The sequence below is a fragment of the Sturnira hondurensis genome, unplaced genomic scaffold (assembly GCF_014824575.4).
Source record: "Sturnira hondurensis isolate 20B ecotype Veracruz unplaced genomic scaffold, ASM1482457v3 Scaffold0011291, whole genome shotgun sequence".
Classification (NCBI taxonomy): domain Eukaryota; kingdom Metazoa; phylum Chordata; class Mammalia; order Chiroptera; family Phyllostomidae; genus Sturnira; species Sturnira hondurensis.
In genome coordinates, this window is record NW_028083922.1 from 3,472,282 (window position 1) to 3,487,802 (window position 15,521).

The window sequence follows — 15,521 nt, forward strand, 5'->3', positions numbered from 1 at the left end:
ATACAGAATGGATATTTTGCTTTCATAAGTGAGGAAGAAACTGCACAGAAAAAAAGAATATGTTTATTTCCCTTGGCTCAGTGCAAGGTATATGTCAACTGATCGTGAATAATTCTAGTGGGTAATTAGAGAACACACCAATTAAGCACTGAGATCCCACCTGTAAATAAAAATTGTATAAACAAGGAACAAATGGATACTCTTCAGTTCTTCAATGTTTTACTTGTATACACGACACACACAAACATATATACATATACAGAGATTAAGGGGCAGAGAGAGTGAGTGAGAATGAGAGAGATAAAGGAAAGCATTCTAAACACTGAAAATATCCAGTCCTTCTGTTCACTCAGAAGAGTGTCTTGAATTGGCAAGAATCTCATGAAGTGGGGAATCATGAGAAGGGAAGCAAGAAATGATTTGGTACTACGAAATCTAAGGAATAATGATCATGAGGAAGAAATTCAGAATAGTTTTCAGCATAATGGGAAATCCAGTCACATCTGTTGCAGTTTTCTTCGTTCCTCCTTTAATGTGCAGAACATTTAGGTTTTATAGAAATGCTCAAGTCCATACTTTGAGAATTTTACGGCTCAGCCATTCTCTTGTGCAGTAAGCCTGGTGCACTCAGCTTAAACCCCAAAGAGTTCTCAGGAAGGTTTAGGCCCGGGCTCACCTTTTATTGGGATGAGTTTCTGCTTTCCCGACACACACAAGAATTGTTTTGTTACACATTCCACATGCTAACAGAGGAAAACCATGGATCATTAATTAAAAGATATAAGTTCCTTAAACAAAGAGTTTTCCGCAGCTTCCCTAGAATCATGGCCTAATGTCTCTGCTCCTCCAAAAAAATTAATTATACTTAAATTTCAATTTCTCAAGATAAAAGAGCAATTATTTAAAATAAACTTATGTCATTTATTTTACTATAAGTAACTTTATTAAAAGACATTAAACATAAAAATAACTTATATTAAATACTATGAATACTGAGTGGAACATATCCTAAAGAAAAGCATTTCCAACAAAAAATAATTATTCATATATTCATCTATATGGTATCTGTTACTCAGCACTATCAGTTTCTAGAGAAAGCATAGAGAAAAATGGCAATGTAGGTATTGTGGTTTCCTTTCATGAATAACAAATCATTTGTACAAGAAAAACATAAAATCACAAAAGAAATGGTACAGTCTCATGTCTGACTTTTTCAGTTATTTATTGTCTGTGTAAAAGTCAACAAGCATTTCTTTTTTGCAACTCTCAGAAATCTATGTGTATGTATGTTTATTTATAAATATATATATTTTTCATAACAGGGAATATAGGGGCAAACATATTTTTCAGCAATGTCTTTTCACGTGTTATTTAAATTTAGGTAAAGAATACAACCAGAAATTTTATTTCTTATACCAATATATACTCATAAATCTGTAAAACATGAAGTTTCTCATAAAATATTTACTATGTAAATTAAAAAAATTTTAAGTTTCAGTGTATGAAATAACACTATCTTTGAAACATATCTAAAACAAAAATGCCACAACCAACAATTTTCCTCGTATGTTGTAGCGTGACGGTAGCATATGAGAAAAAAAGGCATCACATTGTTTATGAAAAAACAATTCTTGTAGATACACTTGGAAAACTGCAAACATTCATAAACAGTTACTCTTTGGGGATAGAGAAAAACTGCCATTAAACAGGTGTTAGAATTTAAATGACATCTCATTAGTGACTCCTTTTTGCAGCTCTGAGACAAATAAAACCTTCATTTAAAAGCATTAGTGCTATTCCTAAGGGTTTCTGGTATCATAATGTTTTGTTTTATGAAGATATTTAATTCCTCCCAGCATTTTTGCTTATTTATACAAAACAAACCAATTGTACTTCCGAGTTGAGCTGAGAGGGAAGTCAGGGGCGAACAAGGCCTTTGCAGTGTTGTAAATACCCTTGCCCCTCCCTCCACAGCAGGGAATCTGGGAGGTTGGAACCCAGTTTGAAAAACAAAGATATTTTTGAGAATCACTACCAAAGAGTGAGTGAGTCTTGAATCCTTTGCCCTCTGTTAAAGAGTCATATATTAAGCCGATAAGAACAAGTACTATGCTTGATCTTAGTCAAAAGCCTGAGAAATGATAAGTACTACATGGTTTCACTCATACGTGCAATCTAATGAACAAGATGAGCTAGCAAGCAAAATCTGGACAGCCTCATGGATAGAGAGCAGGCTGACAGTTGTCCAGGCTGGTGTGGGTGGGAGATTGGTAGGGGCAATGGAGGGGATTGAGCCAAAAAAAAAAAGAGACAGAGACAGAAACTCAGGAACACATAACAACAGTGTGGTGATTGCCAGGAGAGGGGAGTAGGGAGAAGTGGAGGAGGATATCGGGTAAACAGTGATGGACAGAGACTTGACTTAGGGTAGGGAGCATACAATACAGTATAAAGATGATGTTTGTAGAACTGTGCGCCTGAAATCTGTATAATTTTGTTAATCAGTGTCATCCTCATAAACTCAATAAAAAGGAAGAAAAAGAACAGTCCTATAAAACACATATTTTCTTGATGTGAAAGTCATTAACTCTTTTTTCCAAGTCTTCTCAGTGTAGAATGTGAGACTAACTTCATAATTCAAGAATTATACCAGAGTAGGCAGCTATTCAAAACTTACCAGCTATTTGGGAAGTTTATTCACATTATTTTTCTTTGTTATTTTTCCTTTTTTTTTATCCACACCTGAGGATATTTTTTTTCATTGCTTTTAAAGAGAAAGGAAGAGAGAGAGAGAGAGAGAGAGAGAGAACACATTGATGTGAGAAAGGAACACACTGGTTGCCTCCTGCGTGGGCCCAGGCTGGGGAATATACACATCCAGACCAGGGATCAGGGACTGAACCCACAACTTACTCATGTGCCCTGACTGGGAACTGAAATGGCAACCTTTCTGTTACAGGACGACATTCCAACAAACTGAGCCTCAGTGGCTGGAGCCCCACTGTCATTTTACACCACTGTCACGGCAATCTCATGTCATTGCCTTGCAGAGCTGCACAATCCACATTTTAATTCAGCTTACTGGGGTTCATGGAATTTGATTACTTACTGACTCTATACTGTATTGAGGAAAGCCTCTGCTATGACAAAAAGCAGGGAGATGTATACTTAGTTGCTTCCTTTCAAATAGTATTGGGTATTGGGTATTCAAATAGTATTTAGTATTGGGTATAGGAAATGCAGTGATATATTTTGAAAATGTAAAGACAGTTAGATCAAATCTGGCCCAAAATGAGCTTAAAACTGAATAGGGGCAAAGATGGTGGGAAAAGAAGGGATAAGATAATCTTCAATCATGTGTAATGTGATTAGGACCATTTCTAACATGAACAGTTAGAAAATGCAAGGGGTGAAGTTCACAGAAGGAAAAATGACCTTGGGCTGGGAGAATCAGAAAAGGAGAAGGCATTTGAAATGGATTTTACTGGGTTAGGATGATTTCATAAGCAGTGCATAGGTTTATGGAAATATAGGCTCTGTCCAAGGAATTTGCAGGAGATAAATTCTTTAGGACAAATTGTTTAGGAGCACAGCCTGGGCTTCTTAGGAATACGGAGTCTGAAACCTGTGGGAAGGACAGAGATATGAGGCATAGGAAGATTATTGCAAAGTAATGAGAAAGTAAAGGTGAGGAGCCTCTTCCGAAGGCTAAATTCCGGTGTGGAGGCAAGAAGTCTGGAGGCCCATTTCAGATGAATAGCGTGGGAGACAATGTGGGAGAAAATACTGGCTTCACAGAGGTAGATTCTATTGAATGTGGCAAATGATTGAAGAATAAGGAGTTAATAAGGACTCGAAGACCCTTGATTTCATGGCTTAAGGAAGAAAGAGATGTTAATTTGGGGTAGATGGAAGAGATGTTTTGTGTATATTGAGTATGAGGCATTAGTAGAGAATTGGGGTAGATAGTGCAATGTGATAATACGAAGAAATTTCCCAATTAAAAGGTAAAATTTCAATAGCTTTCTACGCCAGTACCTTAGATGGGAGAAAAATTATAACATCACAGCTTACTTACATCACAAAAAGACTGAGAAATAAATTAGTGATTTCTGATTTAGACAAAATCTGAGCTTTATGTGACTGCTATTAATCCAATACTTAAGGATAGAAGTGAGGCTGAAGACAGACTTCTCTGGACCGGATTTGCAGGCATATTTCTGCACAGAAATGAGCCAGACCACAGGAGTCAACAGCATCCAGAAAGAAGAGGTATAAAGATGGGAAAAATGTCAAGCTGGGGGAAAAAAAGGAAAAAGGGAGCATCATGGGGCCATATACAGAAACCAAGTCAGAAAACCGCAATTCAATTTTGCAGTGGACTAGGATGCACCTGGTTACTGTTTATACCCTTGGTGAATAAAAATAACGATACAAAGTAATGAAATTACTTACATAGCACTGCTTATTGAAATAATTGATACATCGATTACAGTTGATTTTGACAAGGTTATAACACTGATCATTTCAAATTATTGTCCAATTCTCACTTAATCACACAGCTTAAGTACAATAGAGCACAGGAAAAAAGGGGGAAGAACACAGTACCAAAGGCAGTTCAAACACAGTAAGTGACATTTATTTTAAAAGAACAAGTTGCAGGCTGCATGAAAAAAAAAATGTTCCAGCTGAAATCAGCTTATATTACAAAATACATGACCCTGTGACCTACACATTGGAACACTAGTCTAGGATAACTCTAGAACAGCAGAATATAAATACGTGTATGTGTATGTGTGACATTTAAAACATATTCCCCTTTGAATATAATGAAGGAACACTTTCTTATTCACTGGCTTTATTCTCGTCCTCATCCAGGAAATGAATTAAAAATTTATGGAAAGGATGAAGTCAGAGAGAAAAAAGGTACATAATAAAATGTTTGGACACCAACAGACACCAGTTTGTTCTTTTTATTGTAGCTAAAGCTTAAATCTACTTTACCCCAGCTCTCCCGGGCCTTCTCTCTGAACTTTCCTCACTTCCATCGACTCCAGGTGCCCTTTACCTGGACACACCCATTCTTCTTGCAACACTAATTCACACAGGTAATGCCTTTTTCCTTCTCTGTGGTTTACATCTTTATGTAAATCGAAGTCAACATATAATTACTTCTAATCCTCATTCACTTCTCTTGAACAGATCAAAAGGGATTTTAATAATTATTATCATGCGCATTGGCATCAACCTATTTTTCATGCCTTTTATTTTTTTAATCCTCACCTGAGGACATGTTTATTGATTTTAGAGAGAGAGGAAGGGGAAGAGAGAGGCACACATTGATGTGAGAGAGAAACATCAATGGATTGCCTTCCGGATGCACCCCATCTTGGGATCAAACCTGCAACCTAGGGATGTGCCCTGGCTGGGAATTGAACCACAACTTTTGGTGTCCAGGACTGTGGTCCAACCAACTCAGCCACCTGGCCAGGGCTGCCACGCCATGCATATACATATACATATACATATACATATACATATACATATACATACACATACACATACACATATACTATCTCACTAGATTTGTAAACTGTGAATTAATATAAAATAGTTTTTGTGGTCATTCTTATTTCTTAGGTTTTGTGCATGACTAATTGCTAAATAAAAGTTTGTACCCATTTCATAGAAGAATTTGGGGGATTTGGGAACCAATGGAGATGCTTGAGCAATGGGAATACCAGGAACCCCTAACATCTCTCACACCCCGCACGGGAAACTTTCATTCTGGTCACCACATCTGAGCCAAACTGTCCAGGGATAGAGTAGGTAGACTGGAGAGACCTAGAACTTCTAGTGCTTGGCAAGGGAGACCCTCCCTCACTGGGTAACATGTGAGTGGCTTCAGCAACACGAGTAAGCATCTCATTCCTGGTTGTCCTAACCTCCTCCTTCCTCAACATTTTCCTCTGTAAAGGAATAATCATAATTCTTTGAATTTTCACACTTACGTGCTTTCATTTCTCTACCCTTTCAGTATCTTTACTTAGCTGGCTCAGGCATATTCAATAGTAAATGGCTGTAACTCTAATGATTTACTTGGTTTTGTGCATACACAGTTCTACTAAGAGCTGGGACCTCCTGATCCTCCACCCAATCTCTAAGCATTGGAACCAGCCCTATCTAGTTGGACAGATTTAGGGGGTCTTTCCTCCTTAAATTTGACAGGTACTATCAAGCTCTTGTTCTGTCAGTTATGCTTTGGCCTTGTATCTCCTGTGCCCAAACCTCCACACTAGGCTTCTGTTTCAGGATGTGTGTCTATGGGTCTTAGCCCTTCTACTGGAGCAGTTTCGACTCAAGGACAGAGAGTTGCCACTTGTTAACCCTGCAGCCAAGAAAACTCACTTCCAAGCTGTGTCCAGGCCGTCTGTTGCCCAAGTCCCTGATGCCCTTACCCCGACTCACTGCCCATTCCTCTTCACTCACATTTACAAATGAGAAGGTCAGGTGTGGGGAGGTTATATAACTTGTTCATGGTAATACAGTTATAAAGTAAGTGGCAAGGCCAAGATTCAGATGCAGATCTAATTAACTGTGAAGTCCATAATCTTTCCCCATACCTCCAAACACACAAACACACACACATACAAACAGTATTTTCCAAGAGGGCTGCTTTTCATAACAACCTGCAAGAGTCGGCATGGCGATCCTCAAATACAATAAACATTAAATACAAGTCAATAAATGTATTAATGTTGCTGAATTGACAGATAAATTTAGGGCCTCAGCCAGGTGTTTAATTCCTTAATTCCTTCTTCATACAGCTCTTCCAGGAGTCGTAAGTGCTATTTTAAAGATATTTAGAAAGCTTTTTAAAATTAATATTTTAAGAGAAGTGTTTACATTCATAAATAGAGCTGATATGTGAATTTTACAGTCCTTGACTTTCAGCCCTTATGATTTTGTTACGTGCGATCAAGTGTATTTTTAAATATGTACTCACATTTACATTAACCCCACTACAAGTTTTTATTATGACCATACATAAGTCTCTATTTTACCAAGAGAAAAATCAGATCTTTAATTTTTCTCCTATTTTTCTTATACACAGGAGGAAAAAAAAGACAAACTTGACCCAAAATAATTACTAGCACGTTAAAAATTTTACACACTCTTAAGTGTAACCTGTTTGCTTCATTTTAAAAACATCGCCCTGAATGTTTGGTGGCTTAGCAACACACCTGAAAAAAAAAAAACAGTGGTGGAAAGTGTTTTCTGTGTTAAATAATAAGATTCAAAACAACACCTTTTAGACTGGGTCAAATTTTAAATAATTATGTCAAAGGTATAAGACCATCTTGTCTTTTAAAAGCAAAATTTTGTTATTTTATTGGTGTTCAATAGGTATATTTGATATAATATTCCAATGATGTGTTGTAAATCAAACTAAAACTTAGAAAAAACGCAAGGAAAGCAAGAAATTAATGAGTTTAAAATATTTTAAGTCAAATGCAGCCCAAATACTTTTGTATCATTAGATGGTCTAAGATCCGTATCAAAATATATTTAACCATGCAAGTGGGGAACTTTAAATTTCTTGTGATAAGAATGCCTGAAATTCTTTTTATTTTTAAACTTTCTATAACGGTGTTAACTCTCTTCACTAATTATTCACAAGTGTTTAGAAATGTTGTAGGAAAAACTTTCCCAGAGCAAGGGCAATCGCCAGCTTTCTATGAAGCTAAAGCGCTGCGTCACTTTTATTTAAATCACGAATGTTCTCCCTAGGAACGTTAGCTTTCTACACCTTCATCCTGTACTATAGGCCACCACAGTTCTTACGCATGGGCTTGATGTGAACATTGCGTAGGATTATACACAAATCACTGAAGATCCATTCCAAGCAGGCTATTTGCTTTTTTCTTTCTTCCTTTCCTCCTTTTTTTTTAAGGGGGGGGTGGTGGAAACTGTTTTATATCGACAACCATCTGTGAGCCTGTCTTTCAGGCCATCAAACTCTCCCATCCATTACAGAGCCTTCCTCACCTCCGCTGCATGACAGCACAATAAAGATGACATACTAATTCAATGACTTGTAATTTCAGCTAAACAAAGACAAGTGCTGCAGCTTCTTCTTTTGTGTTAACAGTGCCATATCTATCGGAGAAGCCAGCTATGCAAACATAGCACTGGGAGGGTTTTATGACAGCAGTTGAATGGGGAGACTAGCTTGGTGTTGCTTTTTATGGTTTTTGGCTCCATAATTTTTGGCTCTATGCTGCTGGCCATGGCTATTGTGTCTGGATTCTGTGTCAGCAGCAGCTAATTGTTCCAATAATGTTTATCATAGGGATCCACTGGGGAGCTGTATATGTGGAGATAAGCTACAGGGCAATGATACACACTATCTTACTGATCTCTATACACAGTGCTTTTGCCTCATGCCAAGAAGCTTTTTAGGTTCCTAGTCTTAAAAAAAAAAAAAAAACAGCTTAATCATCATGCCAACAATAGTGTCTAAGGGGATGTAATCAGGTTCCTCTGATAATCTTAGTAACACATGAAAGTCATGCGCAAAAGCAGTAATTGAAGCAGTTGGTTCATTCTACCACCTGCTGTTGAAGTCACAGGTTAATCTAAATGAGGTCCCCTTCCGATGAAGCAGTACGCAAGGCACTTTTTATATCATAAATGTGCATTACAGAAGCCTTACAAAATAATAAAGTAATAGTTCATGAAATGAACTGTATGAAGTATCCCAGGCTTGTCCAGCTTCTCTCGCTGCTGTCAGATGGCATATCCAAGTGTAAATTCTGTCCTCACGTCTATACCCCAGTGCACACTTCAGTTTGCATATGGTTGCAGACAATGGGAGTTCCTGAGACAGATGCCCAAATGTAACTAAACGTCAGGCAGTCACGGGAATCAGCTGCAGGAAAGTGAAACATTTTTCTTTGTCTGCTTTTGATGCTGTTTCCCCCAAGATTACTAAATAGGATGTTGACAGTGTAAAAATAGCCCTGGAATCAACAATTAAGCAGCTTGCCATAGTCTACATTAGCCCATGTGTAAGGGATGATTTTTTCTAATTAAACTTTTAACACCTGATTTCCATTTAAAATTTTCTCAACTGTTTTTCATGAGGTCTTCATCTGACAAGGAATACTAAGATCATGCAGTATGCTGCTCTTCTAATAGGCAATTTCTTTAACAAAAGTGATTTTAAAAAATTATGGGAACTGTCAAAATAAGACTTTAATGAAAAAATTTAAATACAGGAGAAATGACACCTTCAGATTAAAATGTGCGCCTGATTTTAAGTTATTTTATTGAATAGTAAAAACTACTATATAATGAGAGCAAAGTCAGCATCAGATGCTAAAGTAGGTAACATTATGTTATTTAAGTCTCAAAGCCATTCACTGAAATTGGTGTTATATCTGGAAAAGCTAAGGAAACTGGGGAGGCTGCATAGTAGTCCAGGTTTCTGGGTAAATAAATGCTTAGACTGGAAACCAAGTCAGCCTGAATTCAAAATATGAATGTTTCCCACCAAGATAAGTGAATATAATGTACTTAGTATGAAATAAATGAAAAAAAATGTGTTTATGTGGAACAAGAGGCCCCATTCTGAATTAGGCACTTACATTAAGGCCATAAGAGGAAATCAATTTGTGAACATAAATTGGCATATTCCTGGATTCAGTCGTGTGTGCACTGAGGGGAAGGGTAGAACAGATATCATAGGACCTGGAGCAATATTTAATAAAATGAACAGTGCATTATATTAATTTAACCTAATTCTGTAGCATAAGGCAATAATAAGCAATTAACAGAGTGACTATAATATTGAAGGTATGTAATAAATGTTTGCCAAATTATAATAGATGAATGAATTAATCAAATAATATTAATAAATGCAACCACAGAAGCTACTGCATTTAGGAGTGCTTACTATGTGCCAGACAGCATCTCAGTTTACATATGTTTGGTCTTGCATCCTCACAACAGTCTGCTAAACTTGGAATTATTACTCCTATTTTACAGGGGAGAAAATTGAGCCTCTGCAACATCAGATCACTTGCTCATGGTTACATCAGTAGAGAATGTGAGAGTCCAGACTTGACTCCAAGATAATCTGATTCTTCAAAGCTCTTACCTGAACAAATTAATAATTGAACTCAAAAATAAAAAGAACATAAAAAATTCTCTCTGGTTGTCTAAAATCTGTACCTTGCCTTCAAGGACGGCAGTCCTCTGTCCATGAAAGTACTCAGAAAAATAATATTAATATAACGAATGATTTAGTTAAGACATTTGGTATAAACTTTCCTAACAGCAAGGATTGTTAAAATCTGGAATATGGTATTAAAGAAAGCTGAAGACTATTCTTCAAATATTCTAGAGACCTTTGAAAACAAACTTTACTTACATCTCTCTTGATTATTTTAAGTGGAAGCCAGAAAAATAGACTATGTGACCTTCAAAGACATACCTAGGACAACATTTTTGTAATAACTGGATGCAAATTTTCTATAATTTTTATGTGATAGATAATACATCACTTAAAGTTTATGAACTGAAAAATTCTAGCAATATCCATAACTTTCAATATCATATTAAAATATGTTTTTGCAAATGCTCATCACAGGAGATGCACTCATGAGCCTCAAGTATTAATTTTCTATTATTTAAGACCTGAACAGAATTCATAATGACACTGTTTGGAAAGGGGAAAAAAGAGAGAGAAAGAAGGAAAAAAGGAAGGAAGAAAGAAAATACAAGAAAGATACTTTTCCCTAAAAGTTCTTTCAGAGAAGTTTTTGTTTCTCTTTTTCAGTAATACAATGTTTTCAAATTAAATTTATTTCTGTTAATCTGATACTATTTTAATGTAACTGTATAGTGTATCCCATGCTGGGTAGTAAGCAGAAGCTATGCTAACCTGCTCCCAGGACCAATCTGGAATTACAACTAAATTCTAAAGAAATCATCCAGAATAACCAACTGAACACTAGCTGAGGGAAGCCTTATAACCAAGGACAGACAGAGGAAACCACCTCCCCACGAGACTGGTAGGCATTTCAGAGGAGACATGAGATGACTGGCTGGGCTCCCACAGGCAGCAGGTGAAGTTCTGGAGGTATAGTTCAGCAGTTAAGGGGTTCACCCTGAGAAGTGTAGGGTCTAAACCCCAAGCTGGGTTTCCAAGCCTGCATCACCATAGCTGTAAAGGAAACCAGGTAACACCCAGAAAAGCAGCAGAGTTTCTGTCTGCCAGGGAGAGAGAGCTAGAGATGCGGAGAGCCACTTAAGGGGTGAAAGCACGGAATTTCGTTTGCAGCCATTTATACTAGGCTCTGGCAGAGGGAGGGCAGAGTGGACTAGAGTCACTAGAGTCAAGTCTAGGGTTGGTGGCTCTGGGGAGAGGACTGAAGGAACAGCCACTAGGATCCCTATGCTGAGTCACGGCAGAAGCCATCTTTCTCAGGCAGAGCACTCCACTCCAAGTGGCATCAGCATGCAGGGAAGGCACAAATACACTCACAGGAATTACTCTGCCCATCCTGTGGAGCTTAAGCCAGGCTGCTGATTACAGTTTCAGGCTATCTCACTGAATACTTTAACAACTAAGGCAGATCTCTGGGAGCTCTATCAGATTTCAGCTGACCCTCCCCAGGGCCTAGTGCTGATAAAAGTCAGCCTTGTTGCACAGATTGGTTCTCTCTGCACACAAACAGGCCCAGCAGAGGGAGCCACATCATGTGGATTGCTGCTAGCTCCAGATAGGTTGACCAAGACCAATCACAAGCAGTGTCTGACAAAGGCTTATGCCAGAGTCTTTGCAGATCTCCCTAATACATAGATACAAATACAAGGAAGAAGCCGAAAGGGAAGACAAAGAAACAGACCCCAAATGAAAGAACAAGAGAATCCTCCAGAAGAGCTAAATGAAATGGAGGAAATCAATTTTAGAGAGTTTGGAGTAATGATTATAAGGATACTTAACCACAAGTAAAAAGACATGGAAATCATAAAAAAGGACCAGTCAGAAATAAGGAAGGCAGTATCTGAAATAAATAATACACAGAAGAAATAAACAGTAGGTTAGATGAAACAGAGGACTGAATCAGTGGTTTGGAAGCCAAGGTAGAAAAAAAATACCCAGGCAGAGCAGTAAAAAGAAAAAAGAATTAAACAACAAAAACAAAATGAGGAGTGCTTAAGATACAATTTGGACAACATGAAGTGTAACAACATCTGCATCATAGCAACACCAGAAGGAAAAGAAAGCTAGCATGGGATCCAGAACCTATTTAAAGAAACAATAACCAAAAACTTTCCTAATCTTGTGCAGGAAAAAGACACACAAATCCAAGAAACTCAGAGAGTCCCAAATAAGTTGGATCCAAAGGAGCCTACACCAAGACACACCATAATTAAAATGATAAAGCTTAAAGACAAGGAGAGAATCCTAAAAGCTACGAGAGAAAAGCAGATATGCAAGGGAGCACTGATTAGACTGTCACATGATTTCTCAACAGAAATTATTTCAGGCCAGAAGGGAGTGGCATGAAATATTCAAGACAAAGAAAAGAAAGGGACCTAAAAATAAGGCTACTTATCCAGCAAGACTATTGTGTAAAATTGAAGGAGAAAAAAGGAGCTTCCCAGAGAAGAAAAAGCTGAAGGAAGTTTGTTAACACTAAACCAGTAGAGCAACAAATGTTAAAGTGCTTGCTTTAAGAAGAAGAAGAGAGAGAAAAAAAACAGAGGAAAATACTTTAAAAATTAAATAGGTACTGAGGCCTATCCTATAAGGCCATGGTAGTCAAAACAGGATGGTAGTGGCATAAAAACAGACACATAGATCAATGAAACGGAGTAGAGAGCCCAGAAATAAACCCACACCTTTACAGTCAATTAATATTTGACAGAGGGAAGCAAGCACATACAATGGGCTAAGGAGAGTTTATTCAATAAATTGTGTTGGGAGACTCGGACACATACGTGCAGAAGAATGAAACTAGACCACCTTCTTACAGCACACATTAGTATAAATCCAAGATGGATCAAAGACTTAAATATTACACTGGAAACCATAAAAATACAAGAAGAAAACATAGGCAGCAAATTCTGGGGCATTGCTTGTAGCGACTTTTTATCGGAAATGTCTCCCCAGACAAGGAAAACAAAAGAAAAAAATAAACAATCGGGAGAACATCAAACTAAAAAGTTTTTGCACAGCAAAGGAAATCATCCACAAAATAAAAAGACAACCCACAGAATGAGAGAACATGTTCACTGATATATCTGGTAAGGGGTTAATAACAAGAATTTATAAAGAATTTACAAAACCCAACACCAAAGAACCAAACAACCCAATTAAAAAGTAGGCAAAGGACCCAAATAGACTTTTCTCCAATGAGGACATGCAGGTGGCCAATAAATATGAAAAGATGTCCAAAGTCACTAATCATCAGAGAAATGCAAATTAAAAGCACAATGAGATACCATCTCACACCTGCCAGAATGGCTATTATCAATAAATCAACAAACAAGTAATGGCAAGGATGTAGAGAAAGGGGACCTCTTTTGCATTGTTGGTGGGAATGCAGATGGGTAAAGCCACTGTGGAAAACAGAACAGAAATACCTCAAAAAATTAAAAATAGATCTACCTTTTGACCCAGCAATTCCACCCTTGGAAAGATATCCAAAGGAATGCAAAACACTAATTTGGAAGAACATAAACACCCCTATGTTTGTTGCAGCACTATTTATAAGCACCAAGATATGGAATCACCTTAAGTGTCCATCAGTAGATGAGTGGATAGAACTACTATGAGACATTTACACAAAGGAATACTACTTGACCATAAAAAAGAAGAAAATTTTACCCTTTGTGACAGTATGACTAGACCTGGAGAATATTATTCTAAATGAAATAAGCCAGTCAGAGAAAGACAAATACCATATGCTTTCATTCATATGTGGAATCTAATGAACAAACTGAACTAACAAGCAAAATAGAGACAGACTCATAGATGGGGATTAGATGACAGCTAATGGAGGGATACATGCAGGGGGTGGACTCATGGACATGGACAACAGTGTGGTGATTGCTGGGGTGAGGGTTGTGAAAGGGAATTACATAGCAATGGGAAAAATATAATAAAGATTAGATTTAGAAGTTTATAAAATGAATAAAAAACATTTCATATTCCCCTGGAATAGGGAACTCCAGTTTGAGAATAAAAAAATAAAATAAAACTTCATCATGTCAGAAAAATAAACCAATTAGCTCATTACCTTAAGTCTACCTACCTATTAATACAGTTGCTGGGATTGATTAAATTACAAAATTCTCAGAAAAGATGGATCATCTACAACTAATTCCTTTGAGTCCTGTAATAACACTCTTTGGTTTTCCACCACAGCTTGATCGGTCTACCCACCCCTAGTTTGTTACTGGAAAACTGAAAAAAATATAAAATAATATTTTGTTATTTTGAACCCTTCATTATCTGTTTAGAATTAACACACTATTAGTCTTTTAAAGAACTACTAAAGTCAGGGATTCTGGTTTCTTGTCCAGATATAAGGACCTTGGAAGTTGTCACTCCATCCTGACAAGAGTCAAAAGATAAACAAACTTAAAAATCAACAAGTTTCTTTGATCTATCAGAAAGGTGAGGTTATAAGGAAAATTCATGGACAGAAAGACTAAATATTGGCAAGATCTCAGTTCTTCTAAACTTATTCTGTAGCTTCAATATAATCCAAATCAAATTCCCATAAGTTATTTCATGGATATCAACAAACTGATGCTAAAGTTTATATGCAGAGGCATAAGACCTAGAATAGCCAGCTCCATACTGGAGGAAAAGAACAAAGTCAAAGGACTGAGACTACCTGATGTCAAGATTACTATAAAGGCACAGTAATCAAGGTGTGTGGCAATGGTGAAAGAATAGATGTAGAGATCAATAAAACAGAACAGAGCCCAGAAACAGATTCACATGAATATAGGCAACTGATCTTTGATGGAAGAGCAAAGGTAATACAATACAGAAAAATAGTCATTTCCACAAAAATATTGGAACAACTTGACATCCATGTGCAAAATTTGATTCCAGACACAGACCTTATACTCTTCACAAAAATGAACAGAAAACTGATTGTAAACCTAAATATAAAATTCAAAACTATAAAGTCCTGAAGATCTAGCAGAAAATCTAGGTGTGGTGATGACCTTTCAGATACAACAACAAAGGTATGATTAAAGAAGAAAAAAATTAATAAGTATGACTTCACTGAAATTAAAAACTTCTACTCTGTGAAAGACACTGTCAAGAAAATGAAAAAACAAACCAGGTTGTAAGAAAATATTTGCAAAGGACACATCTGCTTAAAGTTTGCTATTCCAAATACAAAAGGAATTCTTCAAAGTCAATGACAATAAGAAAACTAACAACTTGATGTTAAAAAATGGTCCAAAGACCTGAGTAGACACCT

The 15,521-nt window shown here is 37.0% G+C and overlaps 1 pseudogene; it reads right to left on the minus strand.

Annotated features, from left to right (window-relative positions):
• Positions 1 to 2,036: 2,036 nt before the first annotated feature.
• LOC118996388 (uncharacterized) lies at positions 2,037 to 2,143 on the minus strand (annotated as a pseudogene).
• Between the last annotated feature and the right edge of the window lie 13,378 nt (positions 2,144 to 15,521).